Source organism: Cetorhinus maximus, chromosome 5 (assembly GCF_964194155.1).
Source record: "Cetorhinus maximus chromosome 5, sCetMax3.hap1.1, whole genome shotgun sequence".
NCBI lineage: Eukaryota > Metazoa > Chordata > Chondrichthyes > Lamniformes > Cetorhinidae > Cetorhinus > Cetorhinus maximus.
The window spans coordinates 147,592,411-147,615,427 of record NC_135883.1 but is presented as its reverse complement, the minus strand read 5'-3'; the positions used below and the strand labels follow the sequence as shown (position 1 = coordinate 147,615,427).

At 45.3% G+C, this 23,017-nt stretch overlaps 1 long non-coding RNA gene across 9 annotated transcripts in view; it reads left to right on the top strand.

Moving 5' to 3' along the window:
• LOC144681001 (uncharacterized) overlaps positions 1 to 23,017 on the top strand; it is a 585,681-nt gene that overhangs the window by 237,437 nt on the left and 325,227 nt on the right. For all 9 annotated transcript variants that reach the window (XR_013576664.1, XR_013576666.1, XR_013576663.1 and 6 more), the window contains exon 4: positions 18,093 to 18,249. This is a non-coding gene — a long non-coding RNA (uncharacterized LOC144681001). The remainder of the gene's footprint in view (positions 1 to 18,092; positions 18,250 to 23,017) is intronic.

Sequence of the window (23,017 nt, the reverse complement as noted above, 5' to 3'; positions counted from 1 at the left end):
TGTGGGAACTGTCACATCCAGCCACTTCATGCAATTGTATGGTTCCCTATGCGTATTGTGTCCTCAAACTCACCACCATCTTCCAGGGTACGGATGTTTTGGTTCTTTATGCTTCTCGTCCGCTCTATATAATCTATATTATCTACCTGATAACTCGTTGTTCATCTCCTTTCTGCACATCTTTCCCCAGTGATATGGCTTTCTGCCAGCTCTGCAGTTTGATCCATATGCGGGATATTTCCTTCTGTCTGTCAACTTGTGGGCATGCACAGCTATTGCGCATCTTTCTCTCTGTCTGGTTTGCATTCTTTCTTTGATGTTTCACTGCATCAGCCCTGTTGCCTTTCTTTTAATTTAACTGAAAGCTAGCCATTTGGTTAGTCAGCATCTTCATCTGACTGTTTCTTCATATATTCTGACAGTATCTAAAGCCTGTGACATTGTGAGCCTGTCCTTTGCAACCATTTGCACCTAAAATGAGCAGGTCTAGCTGTCTTTCACCCTGTGTCTTTAAGTTTATATTTTCTGTTTGCATTTTTCAATCTGGTTATGAAATTGTCAAAAGGCTCCCCTGATTCCTACTTCAGGCCTTGAAATTCATATTGGTAGATCCAATAATTTGACTTTGGCTGAAGACATGTGCTGAATTTTTTTTTTTAATTATCTGGCTTTTTGCTGTCATCTTCACTCTGCTTCCGGTTATTAAATAATTTTAACCTTCTTCTCTTCTGCTCGCAAAAAGACATAGCCGACCCTTTCCTCTTCACTAGTGCCTTTAGAAAGCTGTTGAATGTCAGCCTGCACTTTTTAAAAACTTCTCAAATGCCCCATTGACATCATCAGCCTCCCAATTTATCATGGGCTGGAGCTGTGTATTTATTGCTGTGGTAGCCATTTAGTTTTTTGCACAATTTACTCAGTTTTTCTCTCCCTCTGTCATTAATTTGAGTTGATTTTTCAGTCTAACTCAGCATTAAAATTGTTTAAAATGTTTGGGTATTTTACTCACAGACATCCGCCGCCACCATGTTATTGTCTTCCGTTTCCCATAAGCTTGAAATAAACACACTTTAGACTGAAAAATGCTAGATGCTTGAGTTTTTTTCTTGCAGTTTGCCAAGTGGCTGCTGGACTGATAGACTGATATGTTTGGTTGCTTGGTACATGACACCCAGTAGTAAAATGTGGCACCCCAGAATATATATTCACATGATTATTGGGTCCTAGCTCTTTACAAATAATATAACAATATAACACAGACAAAATTGATTTGGAGAAAGGTAGTATTTGGAAAAATGGATGGTTTAAGATGTCCCACAAGATAACCTGATAAGAACCTTTGCATTATTATTTGTAGACCTGGCCTGAGAATCCAAAACTTTTCACAAACTCCCTGGAAATGCTCTTGTGTTTTTAATGATGAATGTCTATGGGATCAATCTGCCTTCAGTAATTCTGCAAAACCAGCTGCAGCAGGATGGCTAGATCAGTGGTAGTAACTGTCTCAAAAATCCTCTTACAAACTCACTAACTCTTCCAACTTACCTCCTGCTCGCTGCTCCCCGCCTCCAGATCACCGCTTCTTCCGGCTCACCATTTCCCTTCCTGACCCTCCCGCTTGCCACCTCTCCCTCTCACCACCTCCCTCCTCCTTGCTGCTTCCCTCTCCCAAATCCTTGCTGTGAGTGAGGGCTCAGGAGGGAGGTTGCGAGAATGAGGAAGCAGGCGAGGGAGCAACAGGGGATGAAAATGGGAAGGTTAGGGAGGGGCGCAGCGAGCAGGAGGGTCAGGGAGGGAAGCGGTGAGTGGGAAGGTGGGGGAGGGAAGCGGGAGGGTGGGGGAGGGAAGCGATGAGCGGGAGGGTCGGGGAGTGGGCTGCAGGGAAAGACAAGGTCTGACATAGCTTTGGGCTCTCGGAACCGATAGGAGTGAATTTTGGCTGTTAATGCCGGCTGATTAATCATGTCATGCTTAGCTCTCGTCTGTTAATTTCCTGTCATGGTGGAATCTACCAGTCTTTTGCTCACGGGCTAGAGTGACAGTAAACCTCACTTAACCATCAGAATGTGCATGGCTGTAATAATTAAGTGCGTGGCACTCGATGGAATGTTGCACGGCCGCGGAGGCACTCAGCATGAAGGGAGCACTGATTACAAACATGCGCAAATGATCGGGCATTTTCTCACACAGGAAGAACGTCATTGCCGAGAGAGTCATCCCAATCTAAGCTCAATCATTATTCACTGGTTGGATTCAGAGTGGCACTGGTGGAGCTGTATGAGTAAGTTGCTTGCCCAGTTTGTGTGCTGCATAAGAAATAAGAGCAATGGTAGGGCCACATGGCCACTCAAGTCTACTCCCATTTGCAATAAGATTGTGACTGACTTAAGCAATTGATAAAAGTCGAAATTAGCTGCGGCAGAAACATTTGAGGATCTAAGCACAGTAAACAACTAATGAAATATTAGGAGAAACAAGCTAAATAAACAACAGTTTCGTTATTATAAGGAAGTTGCAACATATAGAGTGGAATTGTCCTAGGTTTGCATTAAGTGTGGTAGCGGGCGGGTAAACGCAATGGCAGCTTTTCATGCCAAACCCACTGCATTAGTTATGCATTCCTGGGAAACACCCCCTTTCCATGGAGGGCGGTCTCTCATTCGCCCGCCACGCCAACACCTTGCCGTTTTAGCACGCCGGATGCCATATTTAAAGTCCAGCCATGCACACACCTCTCAGTGCTTCCAGCCCACGACTGCTGCAAAGAAAACAAGGTCCTGAGAGGCAAAAAGACTGCAGCCCCCAGGTTCGGTGACACGTCCCTCAGCGCCTTTTGGACGCAGTGGAGTCTCACCGCGATGTCCTCTAGCCCCCCTCTGGCCGCAGGATAGACAGCGGTGTGACAAATCCAGATTGGGAGGCGGTGGCAGCGATGGTCAGCTTCAAAAGAGGACAGCCACCCAGTGCTGCAAGAGGATGAATGATCTCCTCCGTTCCACCAAGGTAATTCACTCTTCCCATCACTCTCAATTCACACACTCACAAGCCCATCACACATCCACAGGGCCCTCACTCACTGCCAGTTCAAGGGACATCACCATTCACTCTCTCACACACACCTTCATTGACCTCATCCCGTCCATGGGACCACTCACCACCCACACAGGCCAGGCATACTTATCATCTGGCTTGGCAGGTGTCCTGCTTACACTCTTTCCGTCTCTATTCATGCAGGACAAGCTGGCACACAACGACAGGGAGAGGTTGCAGACCGTTGGAGGGGTGCCTGAAACCAAAGTCCTCACGGACTTTGGAAACAGAACCATCCAGCTGGTCGGCCACAATCTGGACTGTTCCCGTGCTGACGGTGAGGTCAGCGGTGCTCAACCAAGTGAGGATCCAGCAGTACAACGTCCATCAGACAACCATGCCGTGAATGATATGTCCTGTTTCACAGGCCACTGCCATTCACTAATGATCTCCCCTTGCTTCCGCAGGCACATCTGGGAAACAGCCAATGGAGCCCATGAGCCAGGGCTTCAATCAAGCCCCGAAGAAATCTCTGAAAATGAATCTGAAGGCACCCTCCCTGAAGTCCCATCACAGCGCTCACCCGCACCCTCCACCAGTGCAGAGACACACACCTCGGTGGGACCTAGCTTTAGAGTAGCCTCGGGATCACAATCTGGTGAGCACATCTCACTGTCTGATCCACAGCAGGCAGAGGCAGGAACTTCCCAGATGTTCAGCGCTTGGAGCACTGCTGGAGGCCAGAAATTTGCTGAGTCTGAGTCGGATGACAAGCCTCTGGACTCGGCCATGTCACAGTTTCTGGAGCTGCAAAGGCAAAATTGTTTTCAAGGGTCAGAGGATCGTGAGTCTTTGGAACCCTCTTCATCAAAAGGTGGTGGAAGCAGAATCTTTGAATATTTTTAAGGCAATGATAGATAGATGCTTGACAAGTAAGGAGGTAAAAGGTTATCCAGGGTAGGTGGGAATGTGGAGTTGAGGTTACAATCACATCAGCCATGATCTTATTGAATGGCGGAGCAGGCTCAAGGGGCAGAATACTCCTGCTCCTAATTTGTATGTTCCGATGTATGTATGTAAGCTGAGGAACATCAGGAAGGGATGTCTGCTGTACTCCTCAGATTGCAAGGCATGATGGAGGAGTCCGTCCACCCACAGGCTGAGGTGATAGTGCTGGCATGCCAATGCACCAAGGTCAAAGCTGGTAGGATGGCAGCTGCCATGGAGACCTTGGCCGAGGACGTCGCACCTGCACTGCTGCGCGGGATCAACTCTGTCACTGACGCCATAGTTGGCCTCCAACAGTGTGTATGCGAGAGGGGTGTGTGACAGCTCGATCTCACTCCAGCTACCCCTTCTCCTCAAGGAGTCAGCCAGGGGCCCTTGGACACCCATAAGGACGAGGATCAGCAGGTGTCTCCCCAGGGGCTATCCATCCAGGTGACCACGGGAGTGTCCGGCCCATCCAAATCCCCTCTTCCTGTGACCTCAGCAGTTCCACAGGCCAAGGAGGGTGCCACTGCCGCACAGCAACATCCCAAAAACAGGCTGGGGCCGTCCGGAGGACGCTTGCCAAGGTCATGACAGACAGGGCGTAGCAGTTAGCAGGCTGCCTCCACCTCCACTGTGGATGGCTAGGGAGCACCAAGATGTAGTGGCAGGTTTAGGAAGGTTGAGAAAATATAGTTGCACAGCCTGGGCATGGGCGTTAATCACTTGTACACATTGTTCACTTTGTTAATAAACTCCCAAGAATGTCTCTCTGCCTATGGCTCCTTGTTCTGATGATCTGTGTTCGTGCCAGTCAGATGTGAATCTTTTCTGCACAAGATAAAAGCAGGTGTCTCAGTCCAGGGCCTCTTCCCTGTGCTTTGTGCAGCCTTCGGACCAAAGTGCCTCACAGTCCCTGGACATATTATTGATGCCGGCACCTCATCGGTGCTTGCCATTGCTGCCAGAATGTTGCGGGCAGGCATCACAGAGTTCCATCATTCTCTCTGTGTGCCCTTAGCAACTTTAAGGTGGGGCTGGCCCCCACCTCTTCAGCATCTGTAACCAGTGACACTGTATTCCTGAAGGGGTCAGTGGCTGAAGGCGGACAGAGGATCAGATGCTTTTAATGTTTCATGGCTGCGTCTCTATGATATGACCACAAGCGAGCTGCCCTCAGCCAGGCAGACCATAAGACCATAAAATGTAGGAGCAGAAGTAGGCCATTTGGACCATCGAGTCTGCTGCGCCTTTCAATGAGATCATAGCCAATCTGATAATCCTTGTCCTGCCTTGTCCCCGTAACCCTTGTCCCCTTCCACTTTCCTGCCTTGTCCCCATAACCCTTGATTCCCTTATTGAGTCTGACATTCTCAGAGGCTATGTGAAGATCTATGGAGTAACCTCATTGCATGTCATCATCATCCTCCTGCAGTCGAGTGACTATTAGGGCCTCCACTGCATCTCCATGACAGGAGCATTGTCACAGAGGGTATGTGTGTTGCCATAAGCCAGACTGGAGTCAAACATTCATTATTGCAATATGAGGATCTATGACGTCCCTTCACTGCATGTTGTCATCATCCTCCACAAATCTAGCAGCTATGAGGGCTTCCCTCATCTGGCCAGTGCAAGGGCCTCATCCCTATCATCATTGCCTTCGAGGACCTCCTCACCCTCATGCTCATCAGTGTTGTCATAGGAGGGGACCTCCAGCTCCTCCATCTCCTCCTCAGGCATCTCCTTTCCCTGTTGCAATGCCAGGTCGTAAAGGGCACAGCAGATGACAACGAAGTGTGACACCCTCTGTGGACTATGTTGCAGGGCTCCACCAGACTGGTCCAGGCACTGGAACCTCATTTTCAGCATCCCGATGGTCTGCTCCACCAAGTTGCGAGTTGCAGCATCAGCCTTGTCATACCATCGCTCTGCTGCAGTCTGAGGCCGCTTGCAGGAGTGTCATCAGCCACGGTCTCTGCGGGTAGCCCTTGCCCCCGAGGAGCCATCCCTGCAGCCTCTGTGGATCCTGGAAGACTTCAGGGATCTGCGACGACTGAGAATGTAGGCATCGTGCACATGCCCTTAAAACCGTGTGCAGACCTGCAGGATGCGTTTGTGGTGGTCACACACCAGCTGCACATTCAGCGAATGGAATCCCTTACATAGTTGATCACGTATTGCGACTGAGATCTGAGTGCCACCTGAGTGCAGTCGATGGCACCCTGCACCTGTGGGAAACCCGAGATCTGGGCAAATCCAATCGCTTTTGCATCCTGGCTGTCCTGGTCCCAAGCGAAATGTACAAAGTTGTGTGCCCTCACGAAGGTGGTATCTGTGACCTCATGGAGGCATTTGTGGGTGGAGGCTTGTGATATCCCACAGAAGTCACCTGTGGAGCCCTGAAAGGAGCCACTGGCGTAGAAATTGAGCGCCACAGCCACTTTCACAGCCATTGACAGTGGCACCAAATCCTGCAGTAGCTGGCAGATGTGACCGATCAGTTCCCTCAACATGCACAGTCTTCAGCGACACTGGTTCTTGGTCATCTGCAGGAATGAAAGGCGGCGTCTATAGACCCTGAGTCTAGCTAGGTGCCAACCAGCGACAGCTCACTGTGGCTCTTCGGTGGCATGTGCAGGAGCCCCAGCCGTACCTTCTTCCAGAGGGTGCTGCTCCTCCCTCTGCGTAGCCAGGCACTCTCTTCTCCATCATCTTCACTCTCTTTCAGCCACGAGGCATACAGTGAGGTTACCAGACTCCATGATCCTGATGTACTCCTCCTGCAGGATGAAAGAGAGAGACGCATGGGTGTAAGAAGAACTTCTCTTGGTTAAGCCTGAAGGCCCTTAATGCCTCCCAGAGAGTGCTGGCCGTCACTTGGATGGCCAGAGATTAGTGTGCTGCATGGCTGCCTGAAACCCCACTTTCCTCTGCCCGACTCCACCTGACCAATTGGCGGCAGCTTTGCCCGCTGGACTGCATACTGCACTCTCAGCTCAGGTGCAGGCATTCTCCTAACCCGTGCTGCAAGGTTGCACTGTTAGCTTCCAAACCAGGATGCTGACATTGCAAGGGGCTGTGAGCGCCTCCACCAGTGACTGCGCCATGGCCAGCTTTAATAAGGAGATTGCACTACATGCCCAGTCGCCCAACTGTTCTGCAGTCCACTAAAACGCTCATTAGTTTGCAGTCTGTGCCTGAGGGGTGAAAAGCTCTGGAACACCGGGTGGCATTTTGATGCCTCTGCATTGCTTGAGTGGGCAGAGAAGTTACAGGCCCGACTCCAGTCATATCAATGTGGCTGCGCCTGAACTGTCTCAGCTGCAGAGGAATGGTCACTTTATACAAGGTGTCCCTAATGCGTGGCTGCCTCTCCCGCCCACCCCACACCGCACACCCCACACCCCACACCCCACACATGCCTGTGCACTACCTTCAACCGCAGGGCAGCCCTTCCGCCCCCGCCCCCACAAGTCACCTCAACCGCAGGGCAGCCCTTGCCCCCGCCCCCACAAGTCACCTCAACCGCAGGGCAGCCCTTCCCCCCCCAAGTAGCATCAACCGCAGGGCAGCCCTTGCCCCCCCTTCCCCCCCCCAAGTGGCATCAACCGCAGGGCAGCCCTTGCATCCCCTCCAACACACCTCAAATTTGAAGTCTAACAGGTGACCAGGGTGAGCGCTCTGCAATGTTACTGTGCACTCATCTCCGAGTTCCCCTCAAAGTGCAGCCCACCAAGTGCACACCTTTTATATGTTATTGTGAAACACGTCGACGTGCAAGTACACCGATGTGGCACGGACAACCCAGCGGTAGGGGTGGGGGGGTGGGGTGTGCGGGGGGCGGGGGGAATGTTTCCAGCGGGCTGGGCTTGTAACGATATGCAGATGTATTGCAATGAGGTTTCCGATGTCCGATGGTGGGAACGCGACCCGCCATCGGCAGGCTGAGCACATGATCGCAAACTGGTTTCATGATGCCGTGAAACTGATTTTTGGCTTTCTTGCCAGACTGTCCACTTACACCTGTCACCAGCGGGCATGGAAATTCCCTGCCATTATTTTCAAATCATAGCCTTTAGATTAGGTGTTCCCATTTTAACCATTTCAGTTGCAATCTTGTACTGCTCTATGGGTCACCTTTTATTTGCTTCCTCCCAAGGCTGAAAATTCCAATGGGGTGATTTTGGCCAAATACTTTATACGTAAAGAGGTCACCAAGGTTTAGATCATAATCTGCAAAACTGGTTTGGCAAGTGTTTAGTGCAAGACACCATCTTAGTAAAAGTGTTGAAGCCAGCACTAGGAAGTTTCCCAGAGGACTTTTTAAGGGCTGATTGACAATTCAATTGCCTGCTGGTACTGATTAGAGAGGCTGCACACTATTTTGGTGGATAACACTTTAACAACTTCTCTTAACAGCAGCCAGCTGATCAGAACTAAGGAAGTCATTGCAGGAAATTTTGAGAGCTACTTAAAGGCATGTCACCTTTTATTGCTGCTATGGATTTGGGGAGGACTTTTAAAACACATTGGGAGACTTTATCAAGACTTCACCAACACATCATTTATTCTGGAAGTTCCCTGAGAGCTTCATCTAATAAGAGTGTCACGTCACTGCTCTACCTTACTGGGTCATCAGGAGAAAGGGAGTTCTTGGTCACTGGCATCTTGCCCCACCCTGCCCTTGGGCTGCAGGAGGAATGGGATGAGGGGATGATGCCAGGAAAAACAGCATCGGCTACTGCAGGAGAGAGGGACACGAGGACAAGGTGGACTGTTTGCCTCCCTGTGGAGTGACACCATGCTGCCCTGCACCTCCTTCACCAGGCCCTCCAGTGCCATATCCTGCAAACCCATACACCCTCTCACTTGGTTCCTGAGCCATCCTGCAATGTGCCGGTGTGTGTCAAGCAGCCCACTCAACACCAGCATTGGAAGTGTATGCGAGGAACCCACTTATGCTGTTCCACGAAAACGGTTGCAATCAGCACTTGCATCCTAAACTTGCATGTGTTTAATTTGGCTCCCCGAGGCAAGATCAAATTATGATAATCACCAGTTGGACCAAACTGTGTGTTAAAACCAGACTTTCAAACAGGTGTGTCTTGTCAGCGCAACACCCATTTACGGCCTGTTTTCACCCTTTCACTAAAAAGTAACCCTCCAAATTTCCCTAACCTTCTTCATTAGTTCTCTCATTTTAGTGATCAATCTTCTGGCTATTCTTTTGAACCCATTATTCACCTCTCAGAACTGAATGCAGTACTCTAGGTATGGTTAGATTTGAACACCATTAACATGACCTCCTGCAAATTATATTTGCCGATTTCTTGTTCAATATTCTACTTGCTTATGATTCCTGCTCAATGCTTGTATCACATGTATCTATTTCAAAGTCATTCCTGTAGTTCCTCAGTCACAGATTTATTCTTCCTGCATGCAGTACTTTATACTTGATGGTATTAATTGCAACTTTCACTATTCTGTCCACTTCATCTAACTTGCTTGTAGTTCCAGGGATTTTCCTGACCCATCTAATTTAGTATCCTCTGCTACTTTTATCAGTTCACAGTGGGATCCTGAACCCAAATGGAAATCTGAACACTATCCAGCACAACACCTACCCCCACCCCCACCGCCACCAATACATTCTCAACAACAGTCTGTCAAGCACCAACAAGGAATGTGAGATTTTAAAGTGCCAGTTTGATAAAGTTCTTTTTTCCTCTGACAACTTTTCTTCCCATGTCCATCTCCTGGAGATGTTGACTTCTTATTGATGTACAGTTCTTAATGACACCATCTTATTCACCAATGAGTGGAAGCAGGCTATTTTATAGAACCATAGATTGATTACAGCATAGAAGGAGGGCATTTTTCCCATCATGAACATGCTAGTTCCCTGCAAGATCAGCACACCTAGTATGGTCCCGTGCCTATTCCCTGTAGCCCTGCCCATTCGACCAACCTGTTGGTGACTGCTTGAAGTTTATCACTACTCTCCTCACAGTTCACAATGTTTCCAAGTTTTGTGTCATCTGAAAACTTTGAAATTGGGCCGTGTATGGCTAAGTCTAGGTCATTAATATATATCAAGAAAAGCAGCGGCCTTGACATTGACACCTGGTGGACCGCATCATATCCCTTCCTCCAGTCTGAAAAACAACCACCCACCACTGCTCACTTTCCTGTCACTCAACCCTCTCTGTTAACTCATCAAAAAATGTTGGTTAAACATGATTTTTCCTCAACAAATCCATGCAATCCTTAATTAACCCTCATTTGTCCATTGTCAATTTTGTCCCAAATTATTGTTTGTAAAAGCTTCCCTACTGAGATTAAACTGACTGGCCTGTCGTTGCCGGGCTTATCCCTGCACCCTTTTTGAACAACATTTGCAATTCTCCAGCCCTCTTTATGACCGACGTCATTACAGCTGAACCTGTGTTGACATGACATGACCTGACAGACTCATATCCACATCCATCTTCCTTTCGTCTCGATCTAAAGATGACCAGTGTCCATGAAACTACCCCAGCAAGGATTGAGATAACCAGGGGAGTAAAAAATCTTATTGGAGCACAAAACTAGAGGTTGTAAATAAAAGCAAGGAGTTCCAAAGATGAATCATATTGGACTCGAAACGTTAACTCTGTTTCTCTCTCCGCAGATGCTGCCAGACCTGCTGAGTTTTTCCAGAATTTTCTGTTTTTATTTTGTACTAGAGGTTGTAAATCTAAGATTTGATAAATAAATAGACAAGGAATTCAGGAGAAATTTCTTCACTCAAAAACTGGTAAGAATGTGGAACTTACTACCGGAAGGAATAGTTGAGGCAGAGATGCATTTCAGGAGAAGCCAGATAAGCATGCAAGATAGAAAGGAATGGAAAGCTATGTTAATTGAGTTAGATGAAGAGGATTTGGAGGAGGTTCATATGGAGCATAAACGCGGGCACAGACCAGTTTATTTTTCATTTATTCGTTCGTGTGATGTGGCCATTGCTGACTAGGCCAGCATTTATTGCCCATCCCTAACTGCCCTTGAGAAGGTGATGATGAGCAGCCTCCCTGAATCGCTGCAGTCCATGTGGTGTAGGTATGCCCACAGTGCTGTTAGAAAGGGAGTTCCAAGATTTTGACCCTGCAATAGTGAAGGAACGGCAATATATTTCCAAGTCAGGATGGTGAGTGACTTGGAGGGGAATTTCCGGGTGGTGGTGTTCCCATGCAAGTGTTGCCCTTGTCCTTCTAAGTGGTAGAAGTTGCAGGTTTGGAAAGTGCTGTCGACAGACTTGGTGAGTTGCTGCAGTACATCTTGTAGATGACTCATCTTGTAGACACTGCTGCCACTGTGCGTTGGTGGTGGAACGAATGAATGTTTAAGGTAGTGGATGAGCTACTGATCAAGCAGACTGCTTTGTCCTGGATGTTAAGACCATAAGACATAGGAACAGAAATTAGGCCATTCGGCCCATCGAGTCTGCTCCGCCATTCAATCATGGCTGATAAGTTTCTCAACCCCATTCTCCGGCCTTCTCCCCGTAACCTTTGATCCCCTTACCAATCAAGAACCTATCTATCTCGGTCTTAAATATACTCAATGACCTGGCCTCCACAGCCTACTGTGGCAATGAATTCCATAGATTCACCACTCTCTGGCTAAAGAAGTTTCTCCTCATTTCTGTTCTAAAAAGTCTTCCCTTTACTCTGAGGCTGTGCCCTCGGGTCCTAGTCTCTCCTACTAATGGAAACATCTTCCCCACGTCCACTCTATCCAGGCCTTTCAGTATTCTGTAAGTTTCAATCAGATCCCCCCTCATCCTTCTAAACTCCATCAAGTATAGACCCGGAGTCCTCAAATGTTCCTCATATGTTAAGCCTTTCATTCCTGGGATCGTTCTCGTGAACCTCCTCTGGACCCTCTCCAGGGCCAGAACATCCTTCCTGAGATACGGGGCCCAAAATTGCTCACAATATTCTAAATGTGGTCTGACCAGAGCCTTATAAAGCCTCAGCAGCACATCCCTGCTTTTATATTCTAGTCCTTTCAAAATATGTGCCAACATTGCATTTGCCTTCCTAACTGCCGACTCAACCTGCAAGTTAACCTTAAGAGAATCCTGGACTAGGACTCCCAAGTCCCTTTGCACTCCAGATTTCTGAATTCTCTCCCCATTTAAAAAGTAGTCCATGCCTCTATTTTTCCTACCAAAGTGCATGACCTCACACTTCCCCACGTTGTATTCCATCTGCCACTTCTTTGCCTATTCTGCTAACCTGTCTAAATCCATCTGCAGCCTCCACGCCTCCTCAATACTACCTGTCCCTCCACCTATCTTTGTATCATCTGCAAACTTAGCCAGGATGCCCTTAGTTCCTTCATCTAGATCATTAATGTATAAAGTGAAAAGTTGTGGTCCCAACACTGACCCCTGTGGAACTCTACTAGTCACTGGCCGCTATCCTGAGAAGGACCCCCTTATCCCCACTCTCTGCCTCTTGCCAGACAGCCAATCTTCTATCCATGCTAGTACCTTGCCTCTAACACCATGGGCTCTTATCTTACTGAGCAGCCTCCTGTGCGGCACCTTGTCAAAGGCCTTCTGGAAGTCCAAGTAGATAACATTCATTGGCTCTCCTTTGTCTAACCTACTCGTTACCTCCTCAAAGAATTCTAACAGGTTTATCAGGCATGACCTCCCCTTGATGAAACCATGCTGACTTTGCCTTATTTTACCATGCACTTCCAAGTATTCTGAAATCTCATCCTTAATAATGGACTCTAAAATCTTACCAATGACCGAGGCCAGGCTAATCGGCCTGTAATTTCCCGTCTTTTGCCTCACTCCCTTCTTAAACAGGGGGGTTACATTAGTGATTTTCCAGTCCTCTGGGACCCTCCCTGACTCCAGTGATTTCTGAAAGATCATCACTAATGCCTCCACTATCTCTTCAGCTATCTCCTTCAGAACTCTGGGGTGTAATCCATCTGGTCCAGGTGATTTATCCACCTTTAGACCTTTCAGTTTTCCTAGCACCTTCTACTTGGTAATGGCCACCATACTCACCTCTGCACCCCGATTCTCTTGAACTTTGGGGATGTTACTCGTGTCTTCCACCGTGAAGACCAACGCAAAGTACCTATTCAGTTCCTCCGCCATTTCTTTGTTCCCCCATACTACTTCTCCAGCGCATTTTCCAGCGGCCCAATGTCCACTCTTGCCTCTCTCTTACCCTTTATATATCTAAAAAACTCTTGCAATCTTCTTTTATATTACTGGCTAGTTTACCCTCATATTTAATCTTCTCCCTCCTTATTTCTTTTTTAGTTGTCCTCTGTTGGTCTTTGTAGGCTTCCCAATCCCCTGGTTTCCCACTGCTCTTCGCTGCATTGTATGCTTTCTCTTTAGCTTTTATGCTGTCCCTGACTTCCCTTGTCAGCCATGGTTGCCTCGTCCTCCCTTCAGTATGCTTCTTCTTCCTAGGGATGAATTTTTGCTGTGTCTCCCAAATTACTCCCAGAAACTCCTGCCATTGCTGTTCCACTGTCTTTCCTGCTAGGCTCATCTCCCAGTCAATTCTGGCCAGCTCCTCCCTCATGCCTCTGTAGTTGCCTTTATTCAACTGTAATACCGTTAACTCTGATTCCAGCTTTTTCCTCTCAAATTGCAGGGTAAATTCTATCATATTATGGTCATTTCCTCCTAAGGGTTCCTTCACCTTAAGCTCCCTTATCAAATCTGCCTCATTACACATCACTAAATCTAGAATTGCCCATTCCCTAGTGAGCTCCACCACAAGCTGCTCCAAAAAGCCATCACGTAGACATTCCACAAATTCCTTTTCTTGGGATCCACTACCAACCTGATTTTCCCAGTCTATCTACATATTGAAATCCCCATGATCACTGTAACCTTGACTTTCTTACATGCTTTTTCTATCTCCTGGTGTATCTTGTGCCCCACATCCTGACTACTGTCCGGAGGCCTGTACATAACTCCCATTATGGTTTTTTTACCTTTGCGGTTCCTCAACTCTACCCACACAGATTCTACATCATCTGACCCTATGTCATTTCTTGCTATCAATTTAATTTCATTTCTTACTAACAAAGCAACCCCATACCCTCTGCCAACCTGCCTATCTTTTCGATAGGATGTATATCCTTGGATATTTAGCTCCCAGTCCTGATCCCCTTGCAGCCATGTCTCCGTGATGCCCATCACATCACACCTGCCAATTTCAATCTGCACCACAAGCTCATTTACCTTATTTCGGATACTGCGTGCATTCAGATACAACACCTTCAGTCCTGTATTTCCCGTCCCCTTTCTCATTGTCGTCCCTTTATCTGATGTGCTTGAAGTTAGATTCCTAGCCCTTTCCAAACACTCTGTCCTATTTTGTGTTCTGGGGACTTTAATAGCCTCTCCTGGGCTCTCCTTTCTTTTCAGTTTTTTCATAATTTTCCATGAAGTTGAATCCACCCCCCACCCACATGCTAACCTGCTGCTTTGTTTCCCATTAGTCATACTTCTTGGAGTTTTACCCTTCCCTCCCCCCCTACTTTCTAGTTTAAAGTCCTGTTGACCACCCTATTTACTCTTTTCGCTAGAACATTGGTCCCAACGGGTTCAGTTGGAGACCGTCCCAACGGTACAAATCCCTCCTGTTCCAATACTGATGCCAGTACCCCACGAAATGGAACCTCTCTTTCCTGCACCACTCCTTTAACCACGTGTTTACTTCCCTTTTTATCGTGTCCCTATGCCAATTTGCCTGTGGTTCGGGTAGTAATCCGGTGATTATAACCCTTGAGGACCTGTTCTTTAATTTAGTTCCTAGTTCCTGATAATCCCCAAACAGGTCCTCTTTCCTAGTCTTACCTATGTTATTTGTCCCGACGTGGACCACAACAACTGGATCCTCCTCCTCCCTCTCCAATATCCTTTCAAGCCGGTCAGAGATGTCCCTCACCCTTGCACCGGTCAGGCAACATACCACGTGGGACTCTCAATCCTGCTTACAAAGGACGCTATCAATTCCCCTAATTATAGAATCCCCTACAACTACCACGTCTTTTTGCTCCCCCCTCTTGAATGGCCTCCTGTGCCACGGTGCTGTGGTCAGCTGGCTCATCCCCCCTACAGCCCTGTTCCTCATCCACACAAGGAGCAAGTGCCTCGTACCTGTTGGACAAGGTCAAGAGCTGAGGCTCCTCTGTTCCTGAACACAGGATCCCTCTACCTGCCTTACTTGCAGTCACACCCTGCTGACACTGACCACTGACCAAACTTGAGATACTTAATCTACTGGGTGTGACTGCCTCCTGAAACAAAGCATCCAGGTAACTCTCCCCCTCCCGGATGTGCCGCAGCGTCCGGAGCTCGGACTCCAGCTCATCAATTCTGAGCCGGAGTTCCTCCAGCAACCAACACTTGCTGCAGATGTGGTCACTGTGGCTCGCAATGGGATCTGCCAGCTCCCATATCTTACAGCTACAGCACATCACCTGCCCAGCCATCTCGACTTAGATAATTAATTTATTAATTAGCTTTGCAGTGTTTTTTTTTCAAATTTGGTGCAGATTTCCTACCAACCAATCAGGTCACAGCTTTCCTGTGATGTCACTTTTTCAGTTTTGGCTTCAGTTACTCTGTGCCCCGAGGTCACCGTTCCGGTGCTCTTCCCTCCAAGTCTTCTCCCTGGAGATAAGGCCACGAATCCCCGAGGTAAGCTCGATTTACACTCACCGCTCAGGTGCTCCTCCCTCCGAGTCTGCTCCCAGGATTTACTCACCAATCAGCTGCTTTTTCTTTAAAATCCACTTTCAGAAGAGTGTCCCTCGCAGGTCTGGTGCACTCCTGAAGGCACTACCTCTTCCTCTCTCTCTTTTTTTAGGTTTGAGGAGGAGGGAGCGATGGAAACACTACAGTAATGTAACGTTTGGGGCTATTCCGTTCTTTGACAATGGGTCCTCCTCAATTCCCTCCTGACTCGCAGTGTCTGCGGTGACTTCTCCCAGAATGCTTCAGTCTCTTCTCACCAGCGTCCTCTGTTGGATCATTTGTTGAGCTTCTTGGGTGTTGCTGGAGCTGCGCTCATCCAGGCAAGCGGAGAGCATTCAATCATAGCCCTGACTTTTGGCTTGTAGATGATGAACAGGTTTTGAGGAGCCAGGAGGCGAGTTACTGAATGAGCTACTCAGTGAGTTGAGCTGAATGGGCTATTTCTGTGCTGTAGTCACTGTGTAATTGCAAGTGATATTGATATGAAGCAAAACGAATCTACAATGTAGAACCTAATGTTCAAGAAGTAACTTTCTAGAGTCGTTTGGCACTGTGAACCCAAGATTCAAATTGATACCCAAATTAATCTGAATCAGCAAATTTCAAATATTCAACTGAATAGTGGATAGATACGATTGTGGTGTAATGTTCAAATTGTGATGCCCTGTGAAAAATTGTGCTTTTAAAGTTTATCATCAAAGAATATTACTTACCAGAATCTGTTTTTCAAGTATTGGATCTAGTTAGGATATTCTTGCACTGTTTCTATACAATGCAGAGAATAAATCTGAATTGGGACTCAAGCTGACCTCTACAAGACATTACTGGGAGTTTGGCTCTGTGGCTACAGGAGATACCATTACTAATGGAAGTTGGTTAACAAGATCTACAGTTCAGGATTTTTATCTTTGTGACAAAAAATGTTAAATTTCCTTATCAGATAACATTTAAAATTACAATTCCATCTCATCTTATTATGCGAATCTCATGGTCACGATCATGTTATAGAGTTCAAGAAGCAACAGCCATGTCAAATACTTTACAGTCCTATAGTCCTCAAGGTGAACATGTGTCCTTTGAAAACCTATCTGTGTGATCATTATTTAAAAAATAAGGAGTTGCCCATTTAAAATGGAGATGATGTGAAATTTTTTCTATCAGAGGACCGTGAGTCTTTGGAACTCACTTCCTGAAAAGGTGGTGGAAGCAGAGTCTTTGAATATTTTTAAGGCAGAGGTGGATAGATTCCTGGTGAACAAGGAGGGGTGATAGGTTATCAGGGGTAGGTGGGATGCATATTTGAGGTTACTATCAGATTAGCCATGATCCTATTGAATGGCGGAGCAGGCTCGAGGGGCCAAATGGCCAACTCCTTCCCCTTATTCGTATGTTCCTATGTATGTTCTTATGGGGTGAGGTGAAGGAAGGTGACCAGTTCTAGAAAACTACCCCAACTAGGGGAAGAGGGGTTAGCTTACTGCCCCTTTCAGCTCTTACATGGAATCTGTTCTCATGTTCCCCTTTCATGTCTTTCAATTTTGGAGTTTTTGTTCAGATTAGAAAACTGCTCTTTCACCTTTGGGGTCAGGGCTCAGGTTAGCATGTGGCCCTCAATCCTCAGGAACTTCTTTTATGAAATTGAGTTGGACTGTCCCAAATAAATTACTAGCTTCCATTAGCCAGTAGAACAAAACTGCTGTTGATTGGCAATCTCATCCAATCTCATCCACAAGTTTGACTAGCTTGGAAAGTGGATTGCATGTTTTGTTTTTTATTGCATGTTTTGTTTTTTATGACATGTTTTGTGTTTTATTTCCTCGCCAGTTGTTTTGTCTTCCCTCCCTTGCCGTCTTCCCCTCCCATTCACCATTGTTCTCTTTCCCCTTTCTTCTTTAACCTTCAGCTTTTCCTTTTGTAATTAGTGCTCTTGCAACATTCCCAAGCTGGAGAGCTTTGGATTCAGTTCCAAAGGCATATGAGTCACAGGTGAAGAAGAGATGGTCACTATGCCACATTATGAGTTGAGTTTTATAGCAGAATTCTAGTACTCTAAAAATATAAATTAGTTTTTTTTTTTAAACACAAAATTGGTTTATTTGATTTTTGTCCAGAATATTAACGTCTATAACTGGGCAGGATTTTATTAACATCAGCAGGAACAGACACCCATTTTTACATTGGAGAATTGCTGTCTAAACATAACAGTAACCTCTCATTCTGATGCAGTTGTATCCTTTACAGATGCCTTGAATTTGGTATTATGTGTATTGAATTATTTCAGAAGCATAAAGATGGAAGTGGCTTGAAGCTAACAGATCTGCTAAAGAGGAAGGATACTGGAGTACGAACAACTATACTGCCTCAATGCTCAACTGCATAATGAATCAGCTGCTGTAGTTAAGAAAAATCATTATTAGCTGCACTCTGAAGATGACTTGGTGAGCACCTGCATTTATTCAATAATGACTGACTCCTTCATGTTTCAGAATACTGATGCAAAGCTGTCAACCAATACCGAGCTGAGCAAAACAATTGCCTGAAGCATTAGAGAATAGCTAAAGCTTGAGAAGTAATGTATCACGAATTTATTTTGGCAGTTGAAAGTTCACTTGGCGGTGTTGATTTTTGCATCTCCTGTATTTTGAAACTGTGAAGGTTTTAGCCACACATTTTTAATGAAATGTCACAACTGGTGTACAGTTGGGTTGCTTTGGCAGACATAATGAACTTTTAAACAGTGTTGCCCTTTTGTTAATGTATCTGCAATACGTGTTCTGTAAATGAATTTGAACTTTTAGCAATTGCCCATTGCTTTCTCTTATTTCAAATTTTTTAGTACAGTCTTACAGGTGCGATGTGATGCTCAAGGGTAAAGGCTGTCATAAAGCATCTACGGTTTGAACAATATCTACTCACAAGTTAAAGTCACTCAGAAGTGAGGATAATTATTTATGAAGTGATAGGGAAATTTTAAGTTCCAGATTACTACAAAGAGACACTCTTTTCAGCTAAAGCAGAGAGTGATAAGTACCGAGCAATAAAGCTGGATTCAAACCAGCTGAAGTCTAAATTGGTGTGATTAGAAAAGAAAGATAAGTATGATTCTTTCTATAGCAGTGATCTCAGTTACGGGGATTTATAGAGCTAAAACTAGGGTCCTGATGGTATCCAGGAACTCCTGTTGGAAGTGCAGATAATGAATATGTAGAAGTCACATGAAGGCTGGTTCATATTAAGTTGTATTGCTGATGTGATTGAATAAGCTTCAGACACTCATTGCTGCAGTTTCCTTATAAATAATGATCAGCTAGGGCAGGGTACCAGAGGTGCCCAACACCCATCAAATCATACCACAGCAAAGAGATAAGACTATCAGATGAGAGAAGAAAGGAAGAATTTAGTGTACCCACATGTTTGGATTGGAAACAAATATTTAGTTCTTGATTAGTCAGTTTGTTTAACTCTATATGTGTTCTAGTAAAAAGCATTTAATAGACAGTCCTTTAAAGGTGTTCAAAAAAGCTGATGATCACTTGTAAGGTTTTCAATAATTTGCTTTTTTAGAGCTGTCTGAATCTTCAAAGACTGTGCACCTAGAGGCGATAGAATCCAGCTGCAGTCTCTAAGTCATCCAATAGGCTTATCATCTACCCAATTTAAAATATGAAGGAGAGTTCGTCAAAAAATAAACACTCTGTAGTCGGCCAGAGGCCTTCTCGCATATGCTTGACTGTTGTGTTTTATTTTACAGTGTACTTTGGTATTGAATGCAAACATGGCTAACCCTAGTCTAGGTAAAGTTATTGAACTTTGCCTTGAGCTTGAACATACCAAGATTGAATCAAGTTACTAGCTTAATTCGGCCATTTCCATAAATTGTTGAGCATGATTGTCAACTGATTGAGGAATACCTGAGTTATACCACATGAGAACATATTTGCACTATTAGATAGACACTGCATGTTGATTAGAAACATCTGGAGCAAACTTGCATTTACAGCTGTGCCGTAGACCGGCTTAGAGAATTGTCACAAACACTCTGTGACTCAAAATGAGAGCGAGAGTTCATCATCACATTTGCAATATGTGGCACTGGTGGATTACAGGCAAGAGAAGCTCTGTAATCTATCTTGCCAGCCAAGAGATGGAAGTGCACATTCTTTACCCAGTTGATCAAAGGTAGGTCATAATTCTTTTTAAAAACATTGTACCTAATTAGGTTTCCTTTATAGTATATGACAGGGACATGTGTTGATTTTGATGAAGCGCTATTGATGTGGATTGTCTTTCTAATACGCCGATCACGAGTATGAGTTATTTGAAAGTCAGACAGCTAATGATATTAATGCTGAAATGTGCGTGTCTTTTTCTAAAATTTGGGCCGCACCTTATGGGATTTTTTTCAATTAGAGCCCTAACCAGCCGAGAAAATAGTGACTTATATTTTACTATAGCCCTCCTGTGTCTGCATCAAATAATGGCGGCAGTAGACAGACCTCACTTGGTGGCAGATGTTCTGCGGCCACTGAGGTTTTACTTTTGAAATTGAAACAAACTTTTTAAAAATGTTTTTTTCTCAAATCGGAGGTTTGGTTGCCAGCTATGAGTAATAACCAAATTTGCCGAAATATCGATGACTAAAATTTGAATTCAGTCTTTAAATGGATAATTCCAGTAATATTATTGTAACCTTTACTGAAAACTACTGGCTTTCATTCAATAGTTATTTGTTTTGTGTGTACGTAATATAGGACTTTCAATAGAGAAGCATAAGGATTATTTTATTGCAGAAGGTATTTTGGGGTTAATTGCCTGTTGCAGCATTATTTTTTTAAGAAGATGGTTGTATTTAAAGTAAGGAATGTGGGGGGCGGGGGGGGGGTGGGGGGGGGTGAAAAAAGAACTTGCATTTCTATGGCACATTTCATGAGCTCAGGACAGCCTAAAAGCATTTTACAGCCAGTGAAGTACATCCAAAGTGTAGTCACCGTTGTAATGTATGAAACGTGACAGCCAATTTGCACGCAGCAAACTCCCATAGATGGCAATTAGATAATAACTAGATAATCTGTTTTGCTGGTGTCGGTTGAGGAAGCGATATTGACCATGCATCAGGAGGCCTTTCCCGCTTTTCTTTGAAATAGTACCATTGGATCTTTTACCTGAAAGGGTAGATGAAGTAAGGTCTCATCCAAAGATGGCACATCTGAGAGTGCAACAGTCCTTCAGTAGTGCACGACAGTGTCAGTCTAGACCTTTGGATTTGAACCCACAAATCATCTGGTTCAGAACCAAGTTTATTACCACTGAGTCATTGTTGACACTTGAATAAGTGTCTCTTAAATTTATATAGTGCTTTTCATGTAAGGTCACAGGAAAGCAACAGACACCATGCAGGAATTAGAAATGTTATGAGAGTAATGATGGCGTGGTTACAAGGAATGTATTTGAAGGTAAGGTGACAGCTGGCAAGGTGCAGGAAACAAATTCTACAGTGAGTGTGCAGGAGGAACAGTGGTGAAGTAGAGGGAGGAGGGGTCCATGTTTTACCAGAAGTGATGAAGTGATCTGCATAAAGGATTTTGAAGTTCAAGCTACCAGTTATTGTCAATTTTGGTCCTGGTTGCTTATTATCATAGCTTTCCTGCAGGTGCTAAACAGGCACCTGTAGGTTTAAAAAGGCTAATGGAATCCTATCCTTTATTATGAGAGGAGTTGAACATAAAGGTAAGGATGTTATGCTTTACATTTCGAATATTGTGCAGTTTTGGTCTCCTTATTTAAGGGAGGGTGTAAGTGCATTGGAGGCGGTTCAAAGGAGGTTTACTAGATTGATACCTGGAATAAGCAGGTTGTCTTATGAGGAAAGGTTGGACACACTGGGCTTGTTTCCACTGGAGTTTAGAAGAGTGAGGGGTGACTTGATTGATGTATATAAGATCCTGAACAGTATTGACAAGTTGGATTTGGAAAGGATGTTTTCTCTTGTGGGTGAATCCAGAACTAAGGAGCACTGTTTTAAAATTAGGGGTCGCCCTTTTAGGACAGAGATGAGGAGAATTTTTTTCTCTCTCAGAGGGTTGTAAGACTTTGGAATTCTCTGCCTCAGAAGGTGGTGGAGGTGGGGTCGCTGAATATTTTTAAGGCAGAGGTAGATTCTTGTGAGGCAAGGGAATCAAAGGTTATTGGGGTAGATGGGAATGTGGAATTCGAAACACATACAGATCATTCATGATCTTAATGAATAGCGGAGCAGGTTCAAGAGCTGAATGGCCTACTTCTGCTCCTATTTCATATGTTTAGCTCTCAAGTACTGGTTTGATGTAATTTTTTCTTGAAAATGCTGGCAATTTTTTTGTCGTCACTTTCTTAACAGAGCGATAATTGACCTTGGGATTAGGCCCCCAATTCTGTAGCTGGGAAAATAAGTACACCCACATCAAGGAGGCATACTTTTGGAGGAGGGAGAGGTGGCAGAACTCTTAGCTTGGATACAAAATGTATTTGTAAAATTTGCTTCCACTGATCTGCTTTACAAATGTAGTTAATGCCATCTTAAAAATATCAAATCGAACCTCCCTCATAGTGGCGCACGATTCATTGAGGTAGATTAATTAACCCCTTCTAACTCATCCACAAAGGAAGGAACCTACAATTTCCCTCATTACTAAATAGGAAGATAAGAAATAGGAGCAGGAGTAGACCATATGGTCCTTCAAGTCTGCTCCGTCATTCAATATGATAATGGCTGATCTTCTCTGTCAACCTTATTTCCTGCCTCAAACAAAAACTAAAAAGAGCTCTGAAGAACCGTTAGCTCTGTCTTTCTCTCCATAACAAAATAAAAACAGAATTACCTGGAAAAACTCAGCAAGTCTGGCAGCATCGGCGGAGAAGAAATCAGTCAACGTTTCGAGCCCTCATGGCCCTTCAGCAGAACTGAAGCATAGTTTCAACAAGGGAGAAATATAAATTGGTTTAAGGTGGGTGGGGGGGAAGAGACACATTGAGGGTGTGGTGTGAGCAGATAATCAAAAGATGTCAGAGACAAAAGGGTCAAAGAGGTGTTGAAGGTGGTGGTCTTTGTCTGAGAAAAGTGCTAATTAAGAATGCAAGACAGGATATTCAAAGTACAGCTCTAGTGGGGGTGGGGTGGAAAGACTAAAGGTTTTAGTTTTAGATTTAAAAATAATGGAAATAGGTGGG